The 11656-nt window shown below is 44.6% G+C and overlaps 1 protein-coding gene across 1 annotated transcript in view; it reads right to left on the reverse strand.

Annotated features, from left to right (window-relative positions):
• Nucleotides 1–11440, reverse strand: part of ACVRL1 (activin A receptor like type 1) — a 54885-nt gene extending 43445 nt beyond the window's left edge. Inside the window, exon 1 of the mRNA XM_081849905.1 lies at nucleotides 11373–11440. The gene's annotated coding sequence lies outside the window, so the exon portion shown is untranslated. The remainder of the gene's footprint in view (nucleotides 1–11372) is intronic.
• Between the last annotated feature and the right edge of the window lie 216 nt (nucleotides 11441–11656).

Here is an 11656-nt window from a genome sequence, read left to right on the forward strand (position 1 = left end):
CGGGTCATGTAGCGGGCATGACTAAACCGCTTCTGGCACAACATTACCCCATAGTGGAAACCAGAGTGCACAGGAATGCCGTTTACCTTCCCGACGCAGCGGTACCTATTTATCTACTTCAGTGGTGTCCAAACTTTTTTCAAAGAGAGCAAGATTTGATGAAGTGAAGGAACATGAGGGCCAACCAAAGGGCCCACCAAATCCTTTTTTTAGGATTGAAGTTGTTGAGCTTTTTTATGATTTTACCCCAAAGTTGTTGAGCCTTTTTTTTAGGGTTGAAATTGTGGAGGTTTTTTACCCCAGGAAATAAACTGCCACAGGGGCTGGATTAAACTGACTGGCAGGCCGAATTAGGCCCCTGAAATGGACTTTGGACATGCCTGATCTACTTGCTTTCAGACTGCTAAGTTGGCAGGAGCTGGGGCAGAGCAACGGGAGCTCACCCCGTTGCGGGGATTCGAACCGCCGACCTTCTGATCGGCAAGTCCTAGGCTCTGTGGTTTAACCCACAGCGCCACCCGCATCTCTTTTACAGCCCATGTACAGAGGAGGAGAAAGGTGAAAAGTTGCGTGCATACTGTTTTGCCCTCTGTCAAGCCAAAGGAAGCTACAGAGGAAACTCACCGCCACAAAGTTTGTGGCAAATAACATATGGGTAGGGATGAAGAATCTGTCCATTTGGAGTCTTTAAGTTTCACATTTTTCCAATCATAAATTCAATTCTCTCACTTTCCTGCAGCAGTTTGTGATTTTTTTAAAGATAAAAATTTCTGGTGAAAAATTGTTAGTATTTCAATGTGAATTTCTCTGAATAACCACATATTTGTACGCAGTTTTGACTAATACACACATTTTTGAAAGCAACTTCCCGTAAAAGGCATTTTTGTATGTTATTTTCACTAATATATGCATTTTACACCCCACCCCCATATATGTATTTTTGAATTCAATGGTTGGCTAGACAACTTCACTGCGAAATTTGGAGACATGCAGATTTTGAATGATAGCTGTGTTTCGGTTTGCATATTGATCCGAGAAGCACAGATTGGGTAGTTTCTCACTGAAAGGCAATCAGAATTGAATTGCTTCTCCAGCTCTGCACATGGGCCCACAAAACGCATTATAATCATAGAATCATAGAATAGAATCATAGAATCATAGAATCATAGAGTTGGAAGAGACCACAAGGGCCATCGAGTCCAACTCCCTGCCAAGCAGGAAACTCCATCAGAGCACTCCTGACATATGGTTGTCAAGCCTCTGCTTAAAGACCTCCAAAGAAGGAGACTCCACCACACTCCTTGGCAGCAAATTCCACTGTCGAACAGCTCTTACTGTCAGGAAGTTCTTCCTAATGTTTAGGTGGAATCTTTTTTCTTGTAGCTTGGAACCATTGCTCCATGTCCGCTTCTCTGGAGCAGCAGAAAACAACCTTTCTCCCTCCTCTATGTGACATCCTTGTGTAGAATAAGTTCCCTGACCATGATTTATGGCCAGCGTTTTATGTGGATGCAGCCAATGAATGAGTTCTGGTCCCAAACAAGGTGAAATCACATTGTATTCTTACAGTATCTTACTATATAGTTCATGTGTTTTGTTCTCACTTACGTATTATGTATCAAAACTTGAAAAATCAATAAGAATAATTGTTAAAATAAAGATATCTCATTCTGTAGCCTACTGTCCACAAATAATTGGTGGCAGCTCTTCATCCAGTCTCAAGTTAATTTTCCCGGACCAATCTTTGTGCAGCCAGGGAGCCGCCTAGCGTAAAATCAAGTGGTGCTCAGAACCTGTCAATATCAGGTATTGACTTCTGCAAATTCACCCTGAGGCAGAAGGGTGTGCAATAGCAATCTGGTACAAGTGGATAACAGGAATACAGCATCTCTCTCTCTCTCTCTCTCTCTCTCTCTCTCTCTCTCTCCCTTTTATCAAGCAGTATATAAATTTTATGACATTAAATAAATAAATATTTCTATTTATATAGCCACAAGGGTGAATGTTTACTGCATCTTCGGATTTGCCAATTAAAAGAACTTACTGTAATGTATTTATTTTTTCATTACATCTGCTTAATCGTCCCATGTTCTACTAACAAGCATTCTTTTTGCCACAAGCTGCCAGAACAAGGTCCAGGGCCTCTTCAGGGCTAACGCACTGGAAGGGGACTGTGCAGAATCTCCAGCAGTCAGGAAGTGGGATTTCCGTGCCCTGGCATGGGCGGTTCTTACAGGAGGGGATAAAGGATGCTGCAGCTATGACAGCAAATATAATAATAGTGTGTGCGTGTGCACTTAAGAGCTTTTGAATGGATTGCCAAAGCATCACTTTAATGGTCTATCTATCTCTCATCTATATCATCTATCTATCTATCTCATAATCCCAGTCATCTATTGCATGCTAATGGGAACCAAATACCTGTATTTTTGGTCACTAGACAAATGCATGGAGTATAGCTCTATCAAAGGTTCTTCTTGGTCATGACAGGTAAATAAAGGTAAAGGTAAAGGTAACCCTGACTGTTAGCTCCAGTCGCGGATGACTCTGGGGTTGCATGCCCATCTCGCTCTATAGGCCAAGGGCGCCGGCGTTTGTCTGCAGACAGCTTCTGGGTCATGTGGCCAGCATGACTAAGCCGCTTCTGGCGAACCAGAGCAGCACACGGAAACGCTGTTTACCTTCCCGCCGGAGCGGTACCTATTTATCTACTTGCACTTTGACGTGCTTTTGATCTGCTAGGTGGGCAGGAGCTGGGACCGAACAACAGGAGCTCACCCCGTCGCGGGGATTTGAACCGCCGACCTTCCGATTGGCAAGCCCTAGGCTCTGTGGTTTAGACCACAGCACCACCCATGCATAGCTGTCAACTTATAGATTTGAAAATAAGGGACTAGCAGCCTCAAAAATAAGGGATCAGCAGCCAAAATAAGGGATTTTCCAAAGACAGGTATGTTCAACTTCTGAGCCCCTCCGAGCCAAAGGCAGAAAGCCCAGCCAGCAGTCAAGCGAAGCCTCAAGGAAAACCACTGTCATCTCTCCGCTGGGAAGCGCTGAGCAAAGGCGAGTTCCCAGGCAACATGGCTGATTTGATCGGCACAAGGCATGCAAGCTCCACCCAGCAGTCATTCTTAGACTCCTTATTGGGTGAGCAACGCAGCCAAGCAACACACTTGGAGCTTCCCTCCTCCCTGGCCGGCAGGGAGGGAGGGAGAGGAGCTGCTTCCTTTGAAACCTGGGAAATTTAAGGGACATCATCAATAAGGGACAGCAGCGGGACACGGCGCTTGGATAAGGGACTTTCCCACCAAATAAGGGACGCTTGACAGCTATGCACCCGTATCCCTGACAGGTAAATGAAACCCCCCAATTCAGTGTGCCTCTGAAGGCCAGTTGTTGGGAACAAAAGCAGGAGAGGGCTATTATTGCCCTCATGCCCTGCCTGTGAGCTTTCCAGAGATATCTGGTTGACCATTGCACAGGATGCAGGATGTTGGACTAGAATGACCCTTGTTCCAATTCAGCAGGGCTCATCATACGGTCATCGTTTTTGACATTTAAAAACCCCTAAAATGACATGAAGCTGAGCAGGAAGTGGAACTGATTATAGAAGTCGGAACTTGCTGCCAGTGCAGGATTTTGCTGCTGAATGGAACGGGTGCTAACATTTGGCATGTGCTGATGTGGTCTCCTTCAGGGTGCGCTGAAGCCACACACCAGAAAAACTGCAGCGGTCATTGCGGTTTGAGGCTTGTGAGCCGGCCGCATGGTGAAGCAATTGCACAGTTGCTCCACCACAGGCAGAATTTGGCAGGTTTCCTCGTAAGCCACATTTCCTGCTTGCCAGCTTGCTTACGGGAACGGATCCCAATTTCCACACTCACAAGACCTCCTCTTTGTACCTTTGTCGCTGTTGGGATTCAGCCACATAGTGGATAATTCGGACGGCACAATGAAAGTTGACTTGGCACTCTTGTGTAACAATCAATCCCCACCCCCGCACATATCCAAACCCACGCCCAGATTTTGCTATAAGGAAAGTGATGGGAAAATGCACTAAAAAGTGTGGGATGACACGTGCTCAACACAACATCATATAACCTCCCCACAAACAAGGAGCTCAGAATGGAGATTGTGCGATGGCAGAGCCAATCTGATGCTATGCCCAAACCCTGGCAAGCTCCCTGCTGCTTTGCCCCTCTTCCTCTTGGTAATACCTGAAGGAGCATCTCCACCCTCATCGTTCTGCCCAGACACTGAGGTCCAGCGCCGAGGGCCTTCTGGCGGTTTCCTTGCTGCGAGAAGTCAAGTTACAGGGAACCAGGAAGAGGGCCTTCTCGGTATTGGCACCTGCCCTGTGGAACACCCTCCCACCAGATGTCAAAAAGAAAAACAACTACCAGACTTTTAGAAGACATCTGACGGCAGCCCTGTTTAGGGAAGCTTTTAATGTTTAATTGATTATTGTATTTTAATATTCTGCTGGAAGCCGCCCAGAGTGGCTGGGGTATAAATAATAAATTATTATTATTATTATTATTATTATTATTATTATTATTATTATTTTATTAACGGAAGTGGTGTGCGGTGTTGGCAAGCCAAGTCAGCAATGTGGCCCCCGACCTGCCCCCGTGTTGCTGGGCTGGCTGCTTCTGCCCCCATCTCTATCTATAATATGTCACAAGTATAATACTCGTTGTAGGATCTTTGTAAGGATTGCTGAGAAGATGATAAGAAGAAAAGTTCTCTATAAATGCCAAGTACGATTCTGTGGCTGGAAACCTCAAACGCATTTGTAGGTTCTGCTTTTTTAATGCCAAAATGGTACTCATGACTTGGTTCCTTTTTTAAATTAAAAAAACAACAACACCAGGCTGTGTGACTTCAAGGATGATATTTGGCCTTGTTTCAAGGTTAGGGGCTGGAGAATTTCCCACAGGTGCAGTCCCTCCCTGCAATGACCAGCTATTTTTAAAAACCGAGTGCCTGTGATGGAGTGAAGAGTACACAACAAGATTTGCAATCTAAAGCCACATCCATACCATGCTTTTAAGGTGCTACAATGCCACTTTAAACAGTAATAATAATAATAATAATAATAATAATAATAATAATAATAGTAATTTATAACCTCCCCATTTATAGCTTCCCCAGCCACTCTGGGTGGCTTCCAAAAAATATTAAAATACTGTAATACATCAAACATTAAAAGCTTCCCTAAACAGGGCTGCCTTCAGATGTCTTCTAAAAGTCTGGTAGTTGTTGTTCTCTTTGACATCTGGTGGGAGGGCGTTCCACAGGGAGGGCGCCACTACCGAGAAGGCCCTCTGCCTGGTTCCCTGTAACTTGGCTTCTTGCAGTGAGGGAACCGCCATGTCTTGGCTTCCCCCAAACAATTCTGGGAGTTGTACTTGAGAGTTGTTGGAAGGTCCCTCTTCTACTAACAGCGCTACAACTCTCGGAGTTTCCTGTGAAAAGGGATTGATTATTAAACCAGCCACAGCTCTGGGAGGGAAATAGGGACCTCCTAACCATTCTCAGGGACGCGAGTGGTGCTGTGGGTTAAACCACAGAGCCTAGGACTTGCCGATCAGAAGGTCGGCAGTTCGAATCCCCACGACGGGGTGAGCTCCCGTTGCTCTGTCCCTGCTCCCGCCAACCTAGCAGTTCGAAAGCACGTCAAAATGCAAGTAGATAAATAGGTACCACTCCAGCGGGAAGGTAAACGGCGTTTCCGTGCGCTGCTCTGGTTTGCCAGAAGCGGCTTAGTCATGCTGGCCACATGACCTGGAAGCTGTACGCCGGCTCCTTCGGCCAATAAAGCGAGATAAGCGCCGCAACCCCAGAGTTGGTCACAACTGGACCTAATGGTCAGGGGTCCCTTTACCTTTAACCATTCTCAGCACCCCAAAAAACTACACCTCGCAGAGTTCTTTGGGGGGAAGAAGCCACAACTGTTTAAAGTGGTATAATAGTGCCCTAAAAATGTAGGTGGCCTAAGAGGACACCTAGAGTTACCTCACAGGTATTGTCATTTCAGCCGGCTTCCTAAAATTTTTACAAAATGCATGAAAATCTCACCACACATTTCAAAAGAACAGTGGTACCTCGGTTTAAGAACAGCGCTGTTCACGATCTATTCGGTTTACGAACTCCGTAAAACTGGAAGTAGCGTCCCGGTTTGTGAATTTTACCTCGGTCTAAAAACGGAATCCAAATGGTGGAAGGGCACCGGTGGCGAGAGGCCTCATTAAGCAAAGCATGCCTCGGTTTAAGAACGGTTTCGGTATAAGAACGGACCTATCGGAACGGATTAAGTTCGTAAAACGAGGTACCACTGTATATTTTTTACCCTTTTGAGTTGCGGAAAGCTGTGTTTCAGATGCTGTTGGCTCCCACTTCCATCTTCCCTTGCCTTTGACAATACTGATTGTGGCTTATCCAAGTTCAACAACATTAGGCTCCCTGTGTCTGGTCCGCACAGCAACATAACTCAGAAATCGGCACAATAAACTTTCATAGTTCACTGTTGCGAGATGAGTGTATGTGTGTTTGCAGTTACAATTCTACAAATGCCCCTTTTTCCAGAGGTTGTCCCGGATTTACAGAAGCTGTCCCGGTTTCTGATTTTATCTGGAATGTCCCGCTTTTCCTTAGAATGTTTTCATCTGAGAAACGTTGGATGGTATGGAGTTATTGCAACCCCTGAGCCAAGGCAATAAGTAACTATACAACCTTTAGAAGACATCTAAAGGCAGTCCTGTATAGGGAAATTTTTTAATGTTTAATGTTTTATTAAGTTTTTATATGTCGGAAGCTGCCCAGAATGGTCAGTCAGATGGATGGGGTATATATTATTATTATTATTATTATTATTATTATTATTATTACTAGTAGTAGTAGTAGTAGTAGTAGTATTGACTAGGATGACCCTAATTTCATTGGATGTTGGATGTTATTGGTTTTATTCAGATTGCATTTCAAGGCAAGCCTACCTAAATTCTTATTTCCTGAAACAATACATGGTCTGAAACATAGCCATTCCTTTAAATACACACTTCTCCAAATCTTGCAATGCATTTCTCCAGCCTAGTACTGTAGTGTGTACAAAAAAGCATATAGTGAGGTAAAGTGTGCATGAAATGCATAGTGAAAATAGCACACAAAAATGCATAAATTAGTGAAATTACACACAAAAATGCATTACACTACACAAAATGGGTTTGTGTATATTAGAGGGAAATTGTGCAGCAAAGTGTGTGTATTAGGAGACAATCGCACTAAAATGGTGGTTAATTTTGATGGGGATTAAAAACAAGTTACAATCTCCCCCCCCCCAATAACTCCTGTACTAATTTGGAAATGTGCAGAAGTGAACTTTACTCTAGAAAAATGAGCAGGTCAGAGAAACCGAAATTAACAGATTTTGCCCACTACTAATCTTGAGTCATACTCATAAATAGCAGCCAGGTGAAGCACTGATCTCAGTTATGCAATGAAACTTGGATGACCCAGCACCAACCTGGTTAGACAATTAAAATAATCTGCAGTACCCTAAAGACGGATGTCCAAGCAACAATTTACAAGGAGCATGAAACTAATTCGGAGCAGAGAGCTGTACAATTCTTCATATCCAGCACCGTCTCCTGCAAAATGATTGCTCCTAATTTTTTTTGCAGAAGGGTGAGTGCCATCCTGCATCACAGAGTTCCTCAGTTCCTGCTTACATTTTCTTTGCACAGAGAAAAGGAGCCTACAGAGAGGGTCAACCGGCTGACAGCAAGAGGGAGAGAATCGCCAATCAGTAATGTCGAGATCCCAGGGTCAGTGGGAGCCAATTTTGTTGATAAGCGGTGCTGCAACTGCATAGGTCTGGACCTTAGATTTAATGGCATATACAGGAAGCAACTTACGCAGGGGTTATGTTCCAGGGATTCCATCTAAAGCCAAAACCGTGTATAGGTAAAGGTAAAGGGACCCCTGACCATTAGGTCCAGTCATGACTGACTCTGGGGTTGCGGCGCTCATCTTGCTTTATTAGCCGAGGGAGCCGGCGTACAGCTTCTGGGTCATGTGGCCAGCATGACTAAGCCACTTCTGGAGAACCAGAGCAGTGCACGGAATCACCGTTTACCTTCCTGCCGGAGTGGTACCTATTTATCTACTTGCACTTTGTCGTGCTTTCGAACTGCTAGGTTGGCAGGAGCAGGGACAGAGCAACGGGAACTCACCCCGTTGCAGGGATTCGAACCGCCAGCTCTGTGGTTTAACCCACAGCGCCACCCGCGTATAGTCAGGGCTTTTCCTTCAGCAGGAACTCAGTTCTGCCAACCTTTCAGATGGGCGCCATTGCCATTTTTAGAGAACAAGAAAGGGTTTCATGGGGAGTTCTGGCACCTCTTTTTCTGGAAAAATAGCACTGCGTATGGCCAAACCCCATTTTTCCTGGAACCCTGTACCCTTTCTGCCCTCTTTTAATTGTTTTACAAATTTTTGCCACACACGTAAAGCTAAATGCGCACAAGTTAAATGCATGTAAATTGTGGGCTTACTGCAATAGTTTTGCTCAGGTCTGAGTTTTATTGATGTTTTATTTACCGTATTTTTTGCTCTATAAGACTCACTTTTTCCCTACTAAAAAGTAAGGGGAAATGTGTGTGCGTCTTATGGAGCGAATGCAGGCTGCGCAGCTATCCCAGAAGCCAGAACAGCAAAAGGAATCGTTGCTTTCACTGTGAAACAATCCCTCTTGTTGTTCTGGCTTCTGAGATTCAGAATATTTTTTTTCTTGTTTTCCTCCTCCAAAAACTAGGTGCATCTTATGATCTGGTGCATCTTATAGAGCGAAAAATACGGTACTTATCTGAACAATTTATATGCCACTTAATTATAATCAAATCTAAGCAGGGTGCAAAAAGATAAAAACCAGATAAAACTATAAAACCAGAATTTCGTTAAAACGCCTGCAGGAATAGAAAAGCCTTCAATAGGCCTGATGTCATCTCGTGCTACTTTTACACTGCTAAACTTTTGTTTTGAGAAGCTGCGATGGCTAGGTACAAATAAACTGATCTGATCCAATGGCCTTACAGGGGCTCCCTTAGATAGGCATGTGTATTACTTTAGTTGTGAAGTACACAATTCACATTCCCACCCGTCATTCCACACTTTACAAGGGTGTCTACATTCCTGATGTGTTAGACCAGATGCTTGTGTCTCTCCAGATGTTGCTGTACTACAACTCTAATCAGCCCCAGTCGGCCTGGCCAGTGGTCGAGGAAAATGTGATTTGCAGAAATACTCCGAGCATGCGCAGTTTTGCATTGTAGAAACTGACGTAAATCACGGCATAGTTTCTGTTGTCATGAACGGAAATAAAATGAGATTCGCTTTTGCTCGCAAAAGTTATGTGGTACAGTACAGTGGTGCCTCGCAAGACGAAATTAATCCGTTCCATGAGGCTCTTCGTATAGCGGTATTTTCGTCTTGCGAAGCAAGCCCATAGGGAAATTCGTTTTGCGAAGCGCCTCCAAAACGGAAAACCCTTTCGTCTAGCGGGTTTTCCGTCTTGCGAGGCGTTCATCTTGCGGGGCACCACTGTATTAGGTAAAATTGCATAAGGGTGTGACTATTAGGGCAAATCTGCACCGTGATGCTAACAAATTTTCGCAAACTTAAATAAATTCACAGACTGGTGTGGAAATTCAGAGAACTGAACTCAACATAGGAAAACTGAGAGAAAGCAAAATTGATAGATTCATCTGTTCCTAGCTGGAAGCAGACATTGGGGTGCAAACCTGGGCCTATGTATAAGAGCCTTTGCCAAACAGCTACAAAAGCAGAAGGGGGAGGATATGATTTGAAGTGGAAAAATGGGGCGGGGGGGGAGTGCTTAACCCTTACCCCACCCACTACCATCCTCCTGCAACCTCCTCCTTTCAGCTCCGTTTTCCTGCAACATGGGACAAATTCAGCATCTCACTAAGGCAATTGTTTGATTGCCAGATGGAGCAATCCTCTTCTCCGTTCCCCGCATAATGTTCTGGTGGTTCTTCTGACTCCTTCCCTGCCCCCAGCCAATTTTAGGGGTGGGGTGCATGGGGGAGGAGAGGGGGGAATAGCTTCATTATGCAGGTGGAAGCCTTTGAATAGGGCTTCCGTTTTTGAATCCTGTGCAACGATTCACATCTGCAGTGGTAGCTGACTTAACCTTTTCAGGAATCTGTAGCTTCCTCAGGAACCATTCATTTAGGAAATTAGAATTTCTCTATACTACCTGGATTAATAAAGTTGTATCCTGTGCTTTGTCAGGTTGCCCTTTCACTGTGTTCAAGAATGCCACACTAAATAGATTTTTAATGGACATGCCTATCAATTTCAGATGCAGACAGAGACAAAATCACTACAACACAGGGGTGGGGAGTCAGTGACCCTCTACGTGTTGTTGGACTCTCTACTGCCATGAGGCCAAGCTAGCATTGCCAATGGTCCAAGCCGATGTGTGTTGTTGTCTAAACACATCTGGAAGGCACAAGATTCTCCACCACTGCCATAAATCCTCTTACAGCTGCTCTTATACCTGAAGGAGCATCTCCACTCCCATCGTTCAGCCTGGGGTCCAGCTTCTGGAGGTTCCTTCACTGTGAGAAGTGAGGTTACAGGGAAGCAGGCAGAGGGCCTTCTCAGTAGTGGCGCCCGCCCTGTGGAACGCCCTCCCATCATATGTCAAGGAAATAAACATCTATCTGACTTATAGAAGACATCTGTTTAGGGAAGTTTTTAATGTTTGATTTTTTATTGTGTTTTTAATATTCTATTGGGAGCCACCCAGAATGGCTGGGGAAACCCAGGCAGATGGGCGGGGTATAAATAAAAAAAAATCATAATTATTATTGTGGTCAGCTTTCACTGCCAGTGGTCTGGCAACCCCCCCCCCCCAGATTCCCAAGATCCACAAACGAAATATTTCAACCCACCCCTGGAAACATCTGTTTTGATTTTTCTCCGCGAATTGGTGCTGCTGTCTAGCATTGTCCTTGCGGCGTTTTTGCCCAAGGATTTCGCCATAATCCCCAGCTGAGCTGAGCTCAACAAGAGTCCAAGCAATAGCCAGTTGGTTTTGTGGAGGAGCTCAAGGGAGCTGGTCTGTCCTGTCTGAGAGCCAGGCTAGAAAAAACTGAAGATGCTAAATGCTGCTAGGAATTTGATTTCAGTAGTGATACATTTCAATCTTTTCTCCATTCTTTTATGAGGAGCCTGGTGCCTAAAGATCGGATCTTAGAAATTCATGTTTTGCTTGACAGCTTCTTAAAAAAAAAAAAATCCCCCCTCAAGTAAAAATGAAAATGTCAGAAACATTGAATCCAACTTACCCAGAAGTCTATGTAGGGGGAAGAGAGTGAAGCTTAGGCACGTCCTGTATCCTGTTGCCTTCCTGCTTTCAACGGGCCTCGGCTAAAAGTTTTCTTCGGTACCAAAGTCTGAAGTGTTTTTTTAAAAAAACACCAGCAGATACATGTATTTAGATCACCCTGGGCAGCTCCTCACCATTCTCAGATGCCTGGCCTGATACAGAATCATGGGTCTCCTTTCCGATGACCGTACGAACCTTCCTGAATTTTCCAACTTTAAAGGTGCAGCGTCCCCTGATTTAGTC

Source organism: Podarcis erhardii, assembly GCF_964252035.2.
Source record: "Podarcis erhardii genome assembly, chromosome: 2".
Classification (NCBI taxonomy): Eukaryota; Metazoa; Chordata; class Lepidosauria; order Squamata; family Lacertidae; genus Podarcis; species Podarcis erhardii.